The sequence below is a fragment of the Triturus cristatus genome, chromosome 4_2 (genome assembly GCF_964204655.1).
Source record: "Triturus cristatus chromosome 4_2, aTriCri1.1, whole genome shotgun sequence".
Taxonomy (NCBI): Eukaryota; Metazoa; Chordata; class Amphibia; order Caudata; family Salamandridae; genus Triturus; species Triturus cristatus.
The window spans coordinates 881,672,206-881,691,676 of record NC_140586.1 but is presented as its reverse complement, the minus strand read 5'-3'; the positions used below and the strand labels follow the sequence as shown (position 1 = coordinate 881,691,676).

General features: G+C 47.5%; 1 protein-coding gene across 2 annotated transcripts in view; it reads right to left on the bottom strand.

Annotated features, from left to right (window-relative positions):
• Positions 1–374: 374 nt before the first annotated feature.
• LOC146835322 (uncharacterized) overlaps positions 375–19,471 on the bottom strand; it is a 224,147-nt gene continuing 205,050 nt past the window's right edge. For both annotated transcript variants that reach the window (XR_014960715.1, XR_014960716.1), the window contains exon 5: positions 375–643. The gene's annotated coding sequence lies outside the window, so the exon portion shown is untranslated. The remainder of the gene's footprint in view (positions 644–19,471) is intronic.

The window sequence follows — 19,471 nt, the reverse complement described above, 5'->3', positions numbered from 1 at the left end:
TGAGTGCATTGCAGTTTCTTTGTTCCGACTGCAGGCAGAAGCCTGTGGTACTCGTGTGTTGTTTCTGTAGTGGTCGAGGGAGAGATCAGCCACAGACCATATCTACAGCGTGCACGGCCTCCGTTCAAAACATGTTGCTCGGGGTATTTTAGCTTTCACCACATCTGCAACAGATGCAGATCTTCACTGGTCAATTTCAGATGGGTCCTAGGGCAATGCGGCGGTGGCCTGTCCAGAGTCAATCGTGCAACGGCTTGACTCTGGAGGCTAAAGTAGGGTGGCCAGATTTTCAGAATAAAAAATTAGCTAGTGCTCGCACCAAGAATTTTCAATTCTATTAAGGACACAGAGGCGAGGATTATGCTTCTCTTCCTATTTTATTGCCACTCAAAGCAGCCAATCCAAACTTTTTTGTATGCAAAACAAACACTACACATCCCATGATGCTTTGTTATATGTCACTTCCTGTATGACCCTATAAGAGCCACCATAACCATAACATGAGCCTCTTTCTTTGCTCGAACGTTTTTAAGTCCCAGGGATAATACAAGTCCAAACAAAAGTCCTCCGACATGGAAGAACAAACTGGAACGTTAACATCTTCTTAACGAGAAGAACTGCTACTCCATCTTCTTCTCAGAACCTGGAAGGAAGGAGATATAAGAAATGCGTAATTTCTGCATAAACAGAATAATCAATACATACGGGAGGGTAAACAATACAGTATTGTAATATAACCGGGTGGGATAATTCCCGCCTCCGTGTCCTTGTTATAATTGAAAATTCTTGGCGCGAATGCTAGCTAATTTTTTATTCTATTAAAGGCCCGGAGGCTTCGGATTATGCTAGTTTAACGCTTATCAAATACAACTGAAGCTATATCACCCACTGGTTTATAGTAAAACGGTTTCAAAGTTGATTCAGAAGACCAGTCAGCAGATCGCATGATGTCTTGAACAGTAGAACCCAACATAAATGTTTTGGAGGCCATAGCTCCACGCACCGAGTGCGCTTCATACACTTGGTTATCAATACCTGCTTCTTGCATGACAGATTTTAACCATCTGGCTATAGTGGCCGCAGATACTGGCTTATAAGGTTTCTGCAGTGCAATTAACAATTGAGCCACACCATCAGGTCGTATAGATCTTGCACATTGTTCATAAGCCTTTAAACTTTGAACTACACAAAGCTTTGTATTACCAGGAAAAGCATGGTATTCAACACATCTTGACAAAGTCTTAGTTCTGACTGTAATGTTAAAGGAAACTCCTTCCGGAGTAAACACTCTACCTGTAAGATCCATGGCTTTCACATCGGAGGACCGCCGACAGGCATATAGGCATAAAAGCATAGCTAACTTACACAATAGTTGTTTCCGCGTCAACATGTCATTATGAGGCCATTTGTCAAATACGGAAAGAAGTAGAGAAACATCCCACAGAGAAGAATACTTTGGTTTAGGTGGATCCGCTACCCTAATACCTTTTAATAACTTACAAATTACCGGATGCATACCTACTGGCCTGCCGTCAATCTGCAAATGGCCTGCTGAAATGGCCGAACGAAAGTTGTTAACCCAACAGTACGCCAGACCCTCCGCTGCTTTTGCAGACAGATAATTTACAACATGCGGTAACTCAGCCCCCACAGGATCCACGTGCTGTTCCATGCACCAACGCACCCAGCCTTTCCAGGCTGAAGAATATCGTTTCCTGGTAGAGGGAGCTCAGGCTTGGTTGATGAATGACGCAGCGCGTCCGAAAATCCCGGCATTTGCCATCTTTGCCTGAAAGTCTCCAGGCCATCCGAGACAATTGACCCGCTAACATCATTGGATGCATTTCTAAATGAGGGCCCTGGAGCGTCGTCGAGAATGGCGGAGTCATCCTGGTGGAGTCGCAGCTCATCTCCAATAATATTGGGAACCAAGGCTGTGACTTCCACGTGGGGGTTACTAAAATCCCTTCTGCCAGATGGCGAGATACTTGGGTGGTCACCCTGGGAATCAATATTAATGGGGGAAATGCATAATTCAGACCCTTGGACCAGTCCTGAGAAAACGCATCAGTCGCCAGAGCTAACGGATCCGGTCTCCAGCTGAAGAACTTCTCCAACTGTCGATGCAGTCTGGACGCAAATAGGTCGATTTCGCATCTGCCCCAGATTGCTTGCAACCATTGGACTATTTGGGGTTGGAGTTGCCAATCGCTGTAATCCTTGAGGTGCTGGGAATTCCAGTCCGCTACTATGTTCGACTGCCCCGGGATATATTTGGCAATCACCGATATCTGATGATTTAGGCAGTAGTGCCAGAAGTCCTTCGCTATTTCCGCAAGCAGAGAGGAGCTTGTGCCTCCCAATTTGTTGATGTACCTCACCGCCGAGATGTTGTTCATCCGGAGTAGGATGCAACATGAGGTACGACTGGGTGATAGAGTCCGGATAGCGAACGATCCCGCTTAGGAGTTCCAGACAGTTTATGTGAAGATCGAGTTTGCACAGGGACCATCACCCGCCTGTGGAGATATCTCCGCAACGCGCACCCCAGCCCCAACGGCTAGTGTCGGATTCTATAATTACCTCTGACTGAGAGACGAAAATGGCTCTGCCATTCCACACCTCCACATGACTTAACCACCACTGTATCTCTTCCCTTACTTCCTGAGAGAGGGGAACGACGTCCGTGTAAGTGAGACCCTTTTGGAGATGTTGTATCATTAACCTCTGAAGGGCCCGATAATGAAGAGCACCCGGAAAGATTGCTTGTATTGAGGAAGCAAGAAGACCCACGATTCTGGCAATTACTCTGATTGAGACAGTCTGTTTGGATAACAGCACGGTGAGCTCCTTCCTGATGAGTTTCAGTTTGGAGCGGGGAGACTCAATTGTGTCGTCCAAGAGTCTATGACAAACCCTAGAAAGTCCACAGTTTGCGATGGGACAAGAGCTGATTTGGTTTCGTTGATCATGAACCCTAGGTTCTGCAAAGTAGCTATGGTCAGTTGTAAATGATGAACGGCTAGTGTTGGAGATTGCGCCATGATGAGTATGTCGTCTAGATAAACTATCATGCGAATACCTTGCTCTCGTAGGTGAGCTATCACCGGTTTCATCACCTTGGTGAAGCACCATGGTGCTGAGGAGAGCCCGAAAGGAAAGACCAAGTACTCGAACCACTGGTTCCGCCATTGGAATTGGAGGAAACGGCGGTGAGGAGGAAAGATAGGTATTGACAGATAAGCGTCCAGCCGGACCATCCAGTCTCCTTCTTTGAGAAGATCCACCAAAAGATGGATGCCCTCCATCTTGAAGTGCTGGTAGGTCATAAACTGATTGAACTCCTTCAAATGCAAAACTAACCTGTGACCTCCGCCCTTCTTCTGAACTAAGAAAATATTGCTGCAAAAACCCAGAGGGCCCTCATTGCAATGCGCTATCGCATGTTTCCTCAGTAATTCGTCTAGCTCGGAATTGATAACATCGCATTCTAGTTGGGAAAAAGAAAGCTGTCTGGGCAGATTGACCCGATAAGGAGTCTGATAGAAATCTAAATGGAACCCCTAAATTGTCTGCAATATCCATACATCCTGAGAAATTCGAACCTAATTGTGATAGAAAAACTGAGTGCGACCCCCAACGGTATTAGAAAGTTGTTGGGAGCACTTACCTGCTGAATCTGGGGCTTGGAAGCCTCCTCGGTGTCTACCTCTGTGGAAACGCCTCTGGTTGAAGCATTGTCTGGTGGGGTAGAAGGTCCCACTGTGGGTGGAGTCCCACTCTCCGTGGCCCCTTCCGTAGTCTCCTCGATGAGGACCTTGGGAGAATTGGCGGCCTGGCGAGCGTCCTCGGACTCGCCCGGCCCGTCGAAAAAGGCCAGCTTGAAAGATACGTTTAATGCCAGATTGTGTCTCATCTAGCATCGTGAATATGCCCACGTACTTGGAAACATCCTTGACAAAGCGTTCTCCGAAGAGATTTCTCTCTGCCAGGGGTCCTGGTTCCGCTGCCGCTAATTCAGTAAGGTTTAAGTCCATCCGCATGAAAAGTGACTTTCGCCGTTCTGTAGAGAGAGCACAATTTGCATTTCCTAAGAGGCATTTGGCACGCTGAGTCCATCTTGCCAATACATCTGGATCCACCGCAGTGCCCGACTCTTGCGCCTGCAAGACCATTTCTAGGATCTTAGCAAGAGGGCCTGCCACGTCCAAGAGCTTGTCTTGACACCCTCGCCAGGCCCGATCAATACCCTTCTTCGGGTCCTTGCGAAATTCTTGAGGAAGGTGAGCAGGCTCGCGTCGATATCTGGAGTTTCTGCTACCTTGTCCGGAATGTCTGGCCTGGGGCATTCTGAACGTAATCTATTATGCACCTCCTTATTAAAAGCTCCGTTGGAGATTATCATGCAGATATGCCGCAACTTCCGGCGTGGGAGTCCAGTCCGAAGACCTAGGATGGACTATGTCGGCAGGATTGAAGGTGAACGGGGTAGACATAGTTTGGGTTAGGTCTTGTTCCACGTGTTCCGTCTTCCTAGCCTTCTTCTTTGGGCGAGCCTCATCAGGGGTGTCAGTCCCTGTGGTATCAGTGTCTGTGTTCGTATCAATGTCCGGATGCATAGTCTTACCAGAAGGGGGTAGTAAAGAGAGAGCGTCAGCGTGGGGCTAAGATGTGGCCTGGAACCCACTGCCTGTGGTGTCCTTACTCGGTTCAGCCGGGGTAGTTTGGCAAAGCGCTCCAATTGTTTAGTTATGGGCTTCAAAGCAGCAGCCAACGCTTGCTGCACAGTCCCAGGGACTGCCTTCTCAACAGCCTTATTCACGGACTCCTGGACCATAGCGTCCAGTCCCTCCACAATATTATCCTCCAGGGAAGGGGTAGTTACTTCCTCCTCATAAAGGTTATCATCCTCATAACTGACCCAATCCTCCATAGCAGAAGTGAAATTAGAATATAATGGGCAGAAGAGGAGTAGAGGGGGGAGCCAACCCACAGCACACACACCAAATAAGTACCTAGCTTCTCAGCAAAAGCTGTATAAGTATTCTTGCAGCCCACAGGGCGTAGGGAGAGCCAAGAGTACACAATTCAAGGAGTTTGTGCACACTCCAAGGCCAGATTATTTTTGCAGCCACCTCAGGCGTAGTCAGAAGTCTCTTGTCTGAAGAACTCAGAGTAAAATGAGTTCTGGTTGATTTTAGGGTCAACTACATTGTGCGTAGCCCAGTCCTACCAAAAACTAGCCCAATTGAGCTACGCACGACGATCGGCAAAAGCTCTCAAGTAAAAAATGCACCGGCGATGAGGGAAAGCCTGTAGCGTCTAAAGTGAGCTGTTTCACTGCCGACAGCAGCGCACTACATATTAACATAATGGGCCATCACAATTAAGGCTGCTTGGGCCACACGCATAAGCGTTCATCACCGCTGCCTTGCGGGAGTCATTTGCAGCGTGTGGAAGCTGAAAGCAGTAGCGCGCTGTACGCGCCCACCCGAAATGGGTAAATGACTTTAGCGCGATCGCGCTTATCCAAAGAGAAAGCCAAATCTATTTAACGCGGCACAATTAAGGAAATGAAAAACGATGTGCTTACAACAATTAACGCGGTACGCGCATCTTACACAGCACAATGAAATAGAGCAGCGTGACGCATGTAAAAACACCATAGACATAAATGAATGACAAATGTCAGCGCATGCAGTCAATAACATTCGATTATCAAATATAGTAACATTTCTGAGACACTTAACTTCCTGCGTGAGCAGCAAAGAAAGAGGCTCATGTTATGGTTATGGTGGCTCTTATAGGGTCATACAGGAAGTGACATATAACAAAGCATCATGGGATGTGTAGTGTTTGTTTTGCATACAAAAAAGTTTTGATTGGCTGCTGTGAGTGGCAATAAAATAGAAAGAGAAGCATAATCTGAAGCCTCCAATCCTGTAATATAATTAAAAACCGGGACGGGCACAGACATAGAAATAGGACTAACTGTCCAAATAGGTCTCAGGGCATCTTATATACAAGTATATGTGTGTTCTTTAAAAAAAATGTATTTTCACATTACCTCCCGTTCTGCGAAGAGCTCCAGGGTCCGGCTGCTGGTGGGCCTGGCCTTTCCCTATGGCCTGTATAGCCCATATTCACACATTAAATCCTGCTGTGCTGCTTAAATGAGGCGAAGCTGCACAGCAGGAGAGTTTAAAGTAGTGAAGTTTTGTCCCAGTTTGTAAGAGGGCCGGTCGAAATGTGAGCTTGCATAACACTGTGCTGCACATTCAGGTTCACCCGACACTCCCTTAAAAACTAGGACATTTCTTTAAATAACCCAGGCACTATCCAAAAAACGGGACATTTCTTCAATTTGGAGAAAAGTGTCGGGACACCGGTACACTTCTCCAAAAACCGGGACCGTCTGGGGAAATCCGGGACGTCTGGTCACCCTAGGATAAAGGCCTCCCTCGCCCACCCCTCGTCGTGTGTCTCAGCCCAGGCTGCTGCAGCTTGAGCTGCGGTGGGCTCGGCTGGGCAGCTCAAGCTGCAGCTTATCTCCGCTACACTTGAGTTTTTCACAGCTCTTTAAAAGACCATTTACATGCTTATGTGAACCGGTTAAGGAGGCTTTGTGTTTATTCACTGGTTCATGTGGCCCCTGGGTCCCTACTCTGCCTATTCCTTACATTTGTATTTCATTTTTACTGCCACAGAGGGAGAATGCATTTTGTGAAAAGGCATCAGTAGGGATGCCAGCTTCACCAAAGAAAAATACAGCCCTTTGTTGTTTAAAGAGTCTGCAAAGGCCTCACCTTGACACTGAATAGGGCTGTAAATAAAATGGTATGTATTCATTTGTAAGATGGCTTTCCTGTCTTTGTTTCCTTTAATTATTAGTCATGGATCCTTAATGCAGCCCTATAACCGACGTTATTTTCTCCCCCAGTCTTTCATTATCCTAATGTTGCTAAAAATGGTTAGTTTGGGTGGAGGTACATTCTTTTTAGTAAAACCAACAACTGTGGTACGTTTTAAATCCTGAGTTTGTGCTTCTGCACACCTAACACTCTTAAAATATATACTGGCTACAAGTATGGATGACGTGTCTTATGTAACATTTCTTATAGACTGATATACACATATGATTTGTTGTATCTGTATAAGTGATATGAAGTGCTCTGACACCCTATACTGGTATAAGTAGTGCTATAAAACAAACAAAACGCATATGCGAGAAGTAAGTGCCCTTCCATCTTCATTGCTCGATTTTGCTCACAAGAGAGTGTCACTCTAAATGTCACACATTTGGTTGTTGGATGTCACTCATAAGTACCCCTGAAACTATGAAAATCAAAATCTGAAACCTTGGCAGCTACGGAGATTTAGGGGCCTATTACGATGTCAGGCGGACTTGCGTCTGCCCGACACCGTCTCGGAAATGGCAATGACTGACTTCCGGTCGGCGGTCCCAACCTTCTGATTAGGATGCGAACGATCACTGTTCGGTCGCATTCCACCATTTCCCTATGGGAGCATGTGTTACAGCCATAAAGTGGCCGTAGTACATGCTCCTATAGGGAACCGGGAGGTGGGTGTTAATCCCTGCACCCCGTGGCAGGCACCTCCGGGTGCCTGTCACAGGGTGCAGGGATTAACAGGGGGGCACCATATGTGCCCCCTCTGCCCCCAACCGGAGGCTGCAGATGCAAGGGGGCCCTGCTAGGAGCCCCCATACTCTCCTTCCGACAGGCTTTCCATGTCAGAAAGCCCGACATGGAAAGCTTGCCTGAGACCAAGTATCGTAATCCCAAGGGCGGAAAGCCCGCCCTTTGGAATTACAGGCCGGCCTCCGACTGGACGACAGGCTCCCTGAGCCTATCGGAAGCCAGCCAGAACGACCGGCCGGTTTAATTTCAGACCCCCAGCATTGTAATGCGGCAGTTGGAAATTAAACTGAGATGCGGGCCGGAAAGGCTCTGACCTGTGGTCGTAGCCTTTCCAGGCCGCATTGTAATTGAGCCCTTAGTGTGTGCCACTCCCATAATGCACTTTTTGTATCAGAGAGTAAATGATACTGCCATGATTCTGTTCCAGTGTGAGCCATCCAGGTGTTTTCTTAGGATCATTAAGGGGATGTCACTACTATTATGATGATAATATATCAGGTGTTTTAGCATTCTTCTCTGTAGTTTTACATAGCTAATACAGTCCCTATCTCCCTGATGTGCAGTACGCAAAGGGAGATGGACTTGACCCATCAAAAGAGGTTGGACAAGCAAAGATCATTTGTTGGAATGAATGAATAGTTCAAAATTTAATTTTAGGTTAGGAAACTAGGAATAGGCTATCTGATTCAAAATGTACAATGTTGTGCCTGTTAAAATATTTATGTAGAGAGAGTACCACCAATCATTATTCTTTTTATCATTATTCCTGCCATGAATACCCAAGGTACCCAGATAAGCAGCTGCCACCAGCACCGCAACATGAGGGAAGATGACCACCAGCACATCGACTCCCACCACCAGCTCCGCGGCAGACGCTTCTGCCAACCCCAGCAAGTCATGTTTATTATTATTTCTTACTTTTAACTATTCTTACTAGTAAAATTATGGCACTGCATATTTATACTATTTACTTTTTTTCAACTCCCCTATCTAATGTTTTTATCCCTGCATTTCCCTGTGTTTTTCTATTTTCTGTGTCTGACCTTCTCCTGTCTGTAGCTTTTCTCTGATTCCCTTTTTAGGTTTCGTCTGCACAGTGCTTGCGCATGGACGTTGATTCACCAAAATGCCAGGTGTTGAAGTAACATCACACACATTTTAACCATAATGACATCACCGGAATTTACATCACATGCCCTTTGAACCTGAATCTTTTCTGGAGGTGATGTCATGTGATCTTAATCCTGACAACATGACACTAATTGAGATTACTGACATTCCAGAATAACTTCATCATTAATATAAAAATAAAACACAAACAAATGTCTTTTAAATGCCACCTATATTATGGTGCTGACATGATCTTCTGAAGTGGTGGGAAATAATACTAGCTCTGAATTGTAGTGAGCGAAGTAAATGAGCCAGACCTCTTCTACAGAGTGTGCAGAGGGGATGCCAAACTGAGAAAATGTTTTTAAATATTGGGTCAACTAGTGCATTGTAAAGCACATTTTTCACATAGATTAGCTAACACGTCATAGGCTCTGAAAGGGCACTCAGTAAATATTCATGTCCATTTATATTATGACAAGCCAATCGACCCCATTGTTACAAAATGTGCTCTAAGGCCTCTATATGTTAAATAATCTACAACATGTCAGGACCAGTATTTTATCATGGTTCCCCCACCCATATCCCACTGTTGTCCTGCCATATGCTAGTTATTACCTCCAATGTGCTTCCCCTTATGGCAATAATTTCCTCAAGTATGCCAGCACCAGGATTTTTCCAAGAGTGCCCTATATGTCAAGAGTAGCTGCTAGTATGCCAGCATCAGTATTTCCTCATGGACCAATTAAGCCAAAATTCAACTCCAGTTTGCCAGTAGCAAAGGTGTCTGTAGTGATCAGAATGGCTTTCAGTACACTGGCACAAGTATTTTGCGACGGGTGCCTCTTTTAGCCAAGGATTTCTTGAGTATGTCTGGGCAAATCTATGACTCAAGCATAACACTACATTCCCAGTCTCTATCATTTACATTCACTCACTCACATTTTCACTCATCAGCACTTGTTCTCCTTCATTTGCACTCATTCATTTTCACTTTCTTGCACTCTCTTACTGTCATTCATTTGAACTCACTCTCAACTATTCTTACTGTGAGTCATTCATACTCAGACTCTCTTTTACTCACAATCCCTCTTTCTAGCTCCCTCCCACTTATTCACTCTCACACAATTCACTGATTCGCACTTGTGGTTGCACTCACTCACTCACTCACTCACTCACTCTCAGTCACTAATTCACAGTCACAATCTTTAACACTCCCTCATATGTATTCTTCCTAATACATTCTCTCACCCACTCTCACTCAGCTGCAGTCATTCTTACTCCAGTCAATCTGTCATGCTCACTGTCAGTGACTCACACTCATTTTGCTCTCACTGTCACACTCTTAACCACAAGCACATGCACAGCCTACATTTAAAAGCATTTTTATTACCTCAGCTACCAGTGAAGGTCAAGTATTATTACATGCAAAGATGCAGGGTAGCACTATGATGCCCAAAAGAGCAAGCCACACCTGTGTTCTTGGCACTGAATGTTCCACCTCTGAGGCCAGTTGCAGCTGGACTGGGAACCAAAAGCAGCTCTGGCAAATGATGTCATGCCAGCCACCATGCTGTGCTGAGTAAACGCCCTGAGCTATCCCGACCTCTACAATGGAAGCTTATGGAGAGTTCTCAACAAAGAAGCTTGTGAAAAACATGTGGAAAATGGTGCATCATACCACGCCTGCTACTTCATATACTATCCCCTTCTCCATCCTGATCTTTCCTCTTTTGCTCCCTCACCCATTTTCTGAATCCTCGCCTCCTATCCCTAACCACAACACCACAACACCTCTATGCGTCTTCTCTCAATACTTCCTTCTTCTTCTCTCTCCTTCTTCCTATCGCTCTCTTGTTTTGCCGCCAACTTTTCCTTCTCTCTCCTGGTATCCGTTCTTTGCCCCATCACTTTCTGTCCTCATTCTCTACGATGTTTAATCCTTTCACTATCATTCATTCTCTATCTTGGGCACAGCTGCTCTTCCTCTTTCCTTTCTCTTGATACCTGTCGTGACCTGGGCACAAGGGCACTAGGACCCTGTAACCGACTGCTGGAGAGGGGGTGAGAACCGGACACCAATTCCGGTCAGGGGAGTGGGGAGGAAGGCAGACCACAAGGGGAAGAGGAAGCGACCAGATGTGGGGTAAGAAGCAGCGACAAAGAGTGGAGCAATAAAGAACGTAGAATCACCCATACCTGACTCCTGTGTATTCCTGACAAGAGACACGACAACTGGCGTTGAAGGCGGGATTCAGAAGACGACGCGTGCGCCCAGGTCCCTCGCAATCGAGAAACCGAGCCCTGGTCCCTCGAGATCGAAAAACGGAGCCAGGAGCCCACCCTGGTCCGTCGGTGCAAGAAGGAAGAACAATTACTGCAAGACACTCGCCATCTGCTGAAAGAAGAAGTGGAGCCAGGAGCCCACCCTGGTCCGAGTGCCGGAAAAGAAGAAGCAACGCGGGAGCCCACCCTAGCCGCACTGGAAAAGCGGTAAGAGGCCCTGAGCGGTTCGCCCATCCGTGCGCATAAGCGGCGCGCGCAAAAACTGGAGCGTTGCACCCGATATTGAACTTCCAGCTGCCTGCCTGAAAGTCCGTGCGCGAGTGAATTAAACAAAGTCTCGCACGAGGACAGCGGCCATCTTAGGGCCAGGCAAAAGCAGTCAATCAGCGTCGCGAATGGCGCAGCGGCCATGTTAAGGTCAGGCGAAGTCACAGAAAGGCCCGCGATCTTGCGAGACTTGGGCGGCCATGTTAAAATCAGGCAAATCAAGTCAATAGGAAGCGCGAGAGGCCCGCAGCCATTTTTAAGTCAGGAAATAGACAAACAACAGAAGAAAAGCTTCAAATGAAAAGGAATTCAATGGAATAACAAAACAAAAACGATGAACAAGATAAATAGGCACCAAAGAAAGACAATAAAGCAGAAATAAAAGCAAAGAAAAGATAAGAAAAGAAGAAAAGCAGAACAAAAAGGAACAAATAGATAAGGAATACACAACAGAAATACAAGAAGATAAAAGATAAGAAAAGAAGAAAAGCAGAACCAAAGGGATAAAGAAGTACGCTATAACACCAGTGCTGCACGCCCAACAATGGTTGATCAAACAAATGACAAGAACGGCACGCAAGCAGTATTCCACAGACCTCTTCCGTTCAACTTATCTGACCCACAGCCAGGTATCAGATGCGCGCCACAGATGTTGCAGAAGCCAAGCACATAGACCTATTTTTAAACCTCGTAGGGGATGAAGTAGAAGACTTGCTAGTAAGATTCCCTCAAGACCAAACAGCAACATACAAGGGACTAATCAAGTGCCTCACAGACAAGTTTGACCCGCAAAGAAACATTGATTTTGAGAGATACAGCTTCACCATTGCGTACCAACAAGCAGGGGAGTCCCTTGACGACTTTGCCAAACGACTGCGCAAATTGGTCACACACTGCGAATTCGATAAGTTTGACAACGAACAAGCAATTCGACTGCGCATCATTGAAGGCTGTCAGTCTGTGGAGTTCCGTACACGAATTCTGAAAGAACCAACCTCGCTGGAGAAAATTCTGACCATGGCCTGGGCAAAACAGATGGAACTGGGAAAAGAAAGACGAATAGAACAAGCCAACCGCATGGTTGAAAGTAATCGCATGAACACCCGGAAGACTGAAAACAATGAGCGACTGCCAAGAAAACCACATGAAAGAACATGTTACAGGCGCGGGTTTTAGTTTCCACACGTCGGTTCCTGCCCGGCAATGGGTCAGAGATTCAGAAAATGCAACAGGGACAACCATTTCGCAAGCGCCTGCATGGGCGCACAATTCAAAAGTGAGATAGGACGACTCGGAAGACCACGGACGGCAACGAACAGATATGCCAGACACATGGAAACGGCAAATCGCAGTTCTTCAGCTGAATCGGACGGAGAGGCAGTACAAGAGAACGTGGAATGACTATACCTGATGTCTGATGCTGCCCCTGTTGAAGAAGAGCGAGAGAGCATTAATCTAATTGAGAAACTTCAGGTAAAGAAAACGGCGACCGTAGACATCGATGTGGGAAAATACAGCACAAGATTCGTGCTGGACAGCGGTGCCACATTCAACATAATGTGCGTGTCAGAATATGATAAGATGAAAATAAAACCAACACTAGTGCCATCCACTGTTGACATATTTACCTGGGGCTCGAAGAAACCAGTGATCAACATGGGGAAGTTTGCAGAGACACTGATGTACAAAGACCGATCAAGCAAGGAAGAAATACAAGTACTAAAGGGCGACATTCCAGTACCATGTCTACTGAGCAATGTCACGGCGCAGATGATGGGTTTCCTTGCAATGACGTACCTCAAGTCAGAGAAAAAGAACATCTTGCGAGACTATCCAGCAATACTGCAAGGACTAGGAAAACTAAAAAGACGGCAAATAACACTGCTCATCAATGAAGCAGTAAAACCCGTAGAGACGCAGCGCAACATTTACCGGGACGCGGACAACAAGCCCCAGGAGCCCGAGGGGCAGTGCCTGCAACTGCTGTCCCGCCCCTTCCACACCGGGACCTTCAATTGAACCTCGCGCCTCCCGCTCCGTGGGAGACGCAGCGCAACATTTACCGGGGGCTGAGCTGACGCGGACCACAAGCCCCAGGAGCCCGAGGGGCAGTGCCTGCAACCGCTGTCCTGCCCCTTCCACACCGGGACCTTCAATTGAACTTCGCGCCTCCAGCTCCGCGGGAGACGCAGCGCAACATTTACTGGGGGCTGAGCTGACGCGGACCACAAGCCCCAGGAGCCCGAGGGGCAGTGCCTGCAACCGCTGTCCCGCCCCTTTCACACCGGGACCTTCAATTGAACCTCGCGCCTCCCGCTTCGCGGGAGACGCAGCGCAACATTTACCGGGGGCTGAGCTGACGCGGACCACAAGCCCCAGGAGCCCGAGGGGCAGTGCCTGCAACCGCTGTCCCGCCCCTTCCACACCGGGACCTTCAATTGAACCTCGCGCCTCCCGCTCCGCGGGAGACGCAGCGCAACATTTACCGGGGGCTGAGCTGACGCGGACCACAAGCCCCAGGAGCCCGAGGGGCAGTGCCTGCAACCGCTGTCCCGCCCCTTCCACACCGGGAGCTTCAATTGAACCTCGCGCCTCCCGCTCCACGGGAGACGCAGCGCAACATTTACCGGGGGCTGAGCTGACGCGGACCACAAGCCCCAGGAGCCCGCGGGGCAGTGCCTGCAACCGCTGTCCCGCCCCTTCCACACCGGGACCTTCAATTGAACCTCGCGCCACCCGCTCCGTGGGAGACGCAGCGCAACATTTACCGGGGGCTGAGCTGACGCGGACCACAAACCCCAGGAGCCCGAGGGGCAGTGCCTGCAACCGCTGTCCCGCCCCTTCCACACCGGGACCTTCAATTGAACTTCGCGCCTCCCGCTCCGCGGGAGACGCAGCGCAACATTTACCGGGGGCTGAGCTGACGCAGACCACAAGCCCCAGGAGCCCGAGGGGCAGTGCCTGCAACCGCTGTCCCGCCCCTTCCACACCGGGACCTTCAATTGAACTCCAAGGCTCCAAGGAAGATCCTGCCAACTACCGCCCAATCAGCCTCATTGATGCTGGTCAGAAGGTGATTGGCAGGGTCTTGTTAGAAAGAATTTTGTCATGGACTATTGAAAATGATGTTCTGTCAGATTACCAGGCAGGCTTTAGGGCAAATGTGGGAACAATTGACCAGGTATTTCGGCTCCTTCTCCTCCACTGGAAGGTGGTTTCGATTGGCAAGGGCAGTCTTCATTTGGCCTTCATAGATCTGAAGACTGCCTTTGATTTAGTTCCTCGCGACCGCCTCTGGTCGGTGCTGAAGGAATTGGGAATCCCGCTACCTACTTTAGATCTCTTGATTCGCCTTCACAAGGGCAATTTTGCCCAAGTGAGATGGGGTTGTCAGGATCAAAAAACGCCCAAAATTCAGGTCATTAGGGGAGTGCGCCAGGGCTGTGTTATGGCTCCCACCCTATTCTCTTTATTTGTGAATGGAGTGGTAATCTGTTTACGGGAGTTTCCTGCTGATGCCCCGGCCCTGGCGGGCGATAAGATTCCAGCCCTACTCTTTGCCGATGGCACCCTGCTAATCTCTAAAACATCAGCAGGGTTGCAAAAGCTTCTTGAAAGGTTCAACCTTTTTTGCAATTTGAGAGGCTTATCTATAAACACCTCAAAAACTAAGCTCCTCTCGTTTAATCTCTCAAGATCTTCTAAAATCAATCTTACTCTAGAGGGAGCTACCCTTGAGTTTGTAAAAATCTTTGATTACCTTGGAATTAGGATTTCTGACAAATTTAGTTGGAGACCCCACATCGACAAAATTCTCCTAAACCACAAGAGAGTTGCGGGGGCAATTGGGAAGGAACATCGCTCATCCCAGAGCAGGCCCGTTGCTCCCGCACTGGTGGTTTATGCTGCAAAAGCTGTAAGCTCGGCACTCTATGGGGCCGAACTCTGGGGCTTCGATAATGTTAAAGAAATCTCAATGTCGGAAAACAAATTCCTTAGGGATCTGGTCTCGCTCCCAATGGGCACCCCACTAAAGCCTCTTATGAGAGACATGGGCAGGCACTCATTTAGGGACCTTGCCAGACTACGTCCTTTGCTTCTTTGGACCCGCCTATGGTGTTCCCCGAGCTCTCCAAATATGTTGAGGGTCTTAGAGAAGTGATGAGTTTGTCGGGTTCCCATAGGATCACTTGGCTGTGTAACATTAAAAAGTCCTTCTTTGCAATGGGCTTAAGAGAAGTCTGGGAGTCTGGAATGCATTTAAGCAAGGCTGATCTAAAGAAGGCTTATTGGATTTGGATTGATAACCAATAGAACACTGCTGTGAATGTTGGTAGATTAACTGAGGCGTTTTACTTACATAAACCAGTGACAAGGCTGGAGTTTTACTTTGATCTTATCCAGAAGCCTAGAGACAGGAGACTGTATATTCAGTTCAGATTTGGTACGCTGCCCATTCGGGAGTGTACAAGCAAATGGAAACCCCCCTATCAAACGATTGCAAGTTGTCCATGTTGCAAAGCGAAGGTGGAAACTGTAGCGCACCTTTTGTTCGAGTGCCCTATCTACAAAAATCCTAGGGCAAGATGGTTGAGTCCCGACTGCAGACAATTGGGCACTGCGAACCATCGTGTAGCGCTTAGAATTCTATAATCGGACACTAGTGCTTTGCTCGTATGTGGGGTGGCCAAATTCCTTGCCTGGTCCTGGTTGATTAGATTAAAGCTCCTGGGTCCTTTGTCGTAATATACCTTTTTTGCCTCCTTATAATATGATATAATGCCTCTCCTTTTTCTTTCTTTTCTTCTTCATGTCAAAATGCTTAGGGGAAACAATTCTTTTCTCGTACCAAATGTAATTTAATACTTTTTTAACTTTGTGACTGTTTTTTTTTTTCTTTTTCTTTTTAAACTATTTATTCCAAATTATTTTAGATGTCATGTGTTAGGCCGAGGGGGATTGGAAAAAGGATGTAGTAATGTATTTTTATCCAGTATTCCGTCTATCGATATTTGTATTATTCTCTCGCCTTCACTGAATTTCGTTTTGATTTTTATTGTATCTTTTATGTTTGTTTGTACGCTTTGATGATATAATTTTATCGAAATAAAGCTTTTGATGATGTAAAACCCGTAGCTCAGCATCACCGACGAGTGCCGATACACCTGCAGCCACAGGTAGAAGAGGAAATACAAAGCCTGTTGAGGCAAGACGTTATAGAGCCTGCGGACGGGCCGACCCCATGGGTGTCACCAATAGTGGCAGTTCCAAAGAAGAACACCTCCAAGATCGCATATGTGTAGACATGAGGAAACCAGGCACAGCAATTGAAAGGGAAAGACACCCTGGACCGCACCTAAATAATATGATCAGCTGCCTCACTGGCGCCTGCTGGTTTTCAAAGCTGGACCTGTGTAAAGGGTACCATCAGCTGGAGCTTGACCCACAATCAAGGTACATTACCACATTCTGCACGCACATGGGTCTGTTTCATTACAAACGACTGAGTTTTGGCATCTCATTGGCCGCAGAGATATTTCAGGAAACAATACGGCAAGTCATAAGGCCAGTAAAGAACAGCCTCAATTACAGTGACGACATTCTGGTGTTTGGTCGATCAGATGAAGAGCATGAGAGGGCTTTCCGGGATATTTGTTTGGATCTGGACCAAGCAGGCCTAACTCTAAATGAAGACTAGGGCGAAATAGGAAGAAATTAACTGGTATTCTTCGGACACATCTTCTCCAGAAAAGGAATGCGACCAGAACACAGCAAAGTGGAGACACTGGAAAAAGCGAGTCCTCTGGCAGACGTCGCAGAAGTGAGGTCATTCCTTGGGCTTGCCAGCTACTGCGCTTGATACATAAAATACTTTGCCACGGTGAGCACTTCACTCAGGGAACTAACGAAGGAAGGTCAGACATTCATCTGGACACAAGAATGTAATAAGGCGTTTGAGACCATCAGACATGCTGTGATGGCGGTGGACCATATTGCCTACTTCGATCCACTACTATATACGGAACTGACGGTGGACGCCAGCCCGGTAGGACTAGGAGCGATCTTAGCACAACACATGCCAGGCAAAGATTCTCCAAGGAAGGTCGTGGCATATGCAAGCAAAAGCCTGTCCGACATTGAGAAGGCATACTCGCAGCCGGAAAAAGAAAGTCTGGCAGTAGTATGGGCGTGTGAGCACTATCACATGTTCATCTATGGGAAACCATTCACTATCATAACAGACCATCAGGCCCTAGTGACAATCTATGGAAATCCAAATGCAAAAATACCGCCTCGCATTGAGCGCTGGGGTATAAGACTTATGGACTATAACTTCAAGATCGTGCACAAACCAGGAAAAGAACACAACCCGGCGGATTACATGTCACGGCATCCCTTACCACAAAGACCTCATGACACATCAATAGCGGAGAAATATCAGAACTTTGTGCTGAAACAAAACACTCCGGCATCGATTACGATAGCAGAACTTGAGCAAGAAACAGGGAGGGATGCCACGATGCAAGCGGTAAAAATGGTGACAAGTCAGCAGAGGTGGAGACATGTTGACAACCGCAGCATCATGGAAGAAGGAGTGAACAAGGAGGAGATGCTGGCGTTCAAAAAGGTTCATGAAGAACTATCAGAGACCCTGAACGGAATAGTAATGAGAGGAACAAGAATAGTTATGCCAAGGGCTTTGCGCAGACAAACTGTAAACTTGGCACACGTATCACACAGAGGCATGGTTGCGACAAAGAAGCTGGTACGGGAGAAAGTGTGGTTCCCTGGTTTGGACAATATGGTGGAGAATACTATCACAAATTGCCACATCTGCCATACCACAGGGCAGCCAGCAAAGCCTGAACCACTTCAAATGTCAGAACTCCCACGGGCAGTGTGGACGGAACTGGCAGCAGACTTCTATGGGCCTCTAGAAACGGGCAACTACTTGCTCGTAATCATTGACGAATACTCAAGATTTCCTATCGTGTGACAAGTCTCGTCAACATCGGCAAGTGCAACATTGCCAATACTGGATGACATATTCGCAGCCTGGGGCTCCCCACAAACACTAAAAATAGATAATGGTCCGCCATTCTCAGAGGAGAAATTTCGAAAATGTATGGATTACCTAGGCATTCATCATAGGAAAATAACACCTCTGTGGCCACAAGCAAATGGCATGGTAGAAAGATTCATGGGAAACATAAAAAAGGCTGTCCAAAGAGCAAAGCTGGCGCAGATATCAATAGGACAGGCCCTTTGTCAAGTGCTAAGAGACTATCGAAACACCCCTCACAGCTCCACGGGACGGTGCCCCGCTGAGCTGGTGCTGGGCAGAACAAGCAGCACAAGGCTACCACAGCTAGAAGCAACGGCGCCACCAACGCACAGCAGCATTGCTGTCAGAAACCACGAGGCCAAGGAGAAAATGAAGGCCTATGCTGACGCCAGGAGACATGCCACTCCATCGCATCTCAAACAAGGGGACGCAGTGGTGGTACGCCAGCGGCAACTGAGAGAATCGGACAGTCCAGTTTCAAAGGAACCATTAACGGTGACACAGGTGAAAGGGCCCATGATGACAGCAGGCCCTTACCAAATAACAAGGAACAGCTCTCACTTCAAGGGATTAAAGAGTGTGGAGGAAGACGGAAGAGACACAGCTGCTGGAGACACAGGCACAGACGAGAGACAGGATGAGGAATGGCAGAAAGACAAGGGAGAGACATATCCAAGAAGAGAATGCAAAAGACCAAAAAGACTGATTGAATAAATGTAATGATGGAGACAACGACACGTCTTCGTCTATCTCTCTCTCTCTCTCACCACTTACTTCTGTCATTTTCCTGCAACAAAAGGGGAGATGTCGTGACCTGGGCACAAGGGCACTAGGACCCTGTACCCGACTGCTGGGGAGGGGGTGAGAACTGGACACCACTTCCAGTCAGGGGAGTGGGGAGGAAGGCAGACCACAAGGGGAAGAGGAAGCGACCAGATGTGGGGTAAAAAGCAGCGACAAAGAGTGGAGCAATAAAGAACGTAGAATCACCCTTACCTGACTCCTGTGTATTCCTGACAAGAGACACAACAATACCTTCCCCCCCTCTTCCACCCTTTGCATCCCTCCTCATCTCCATTTC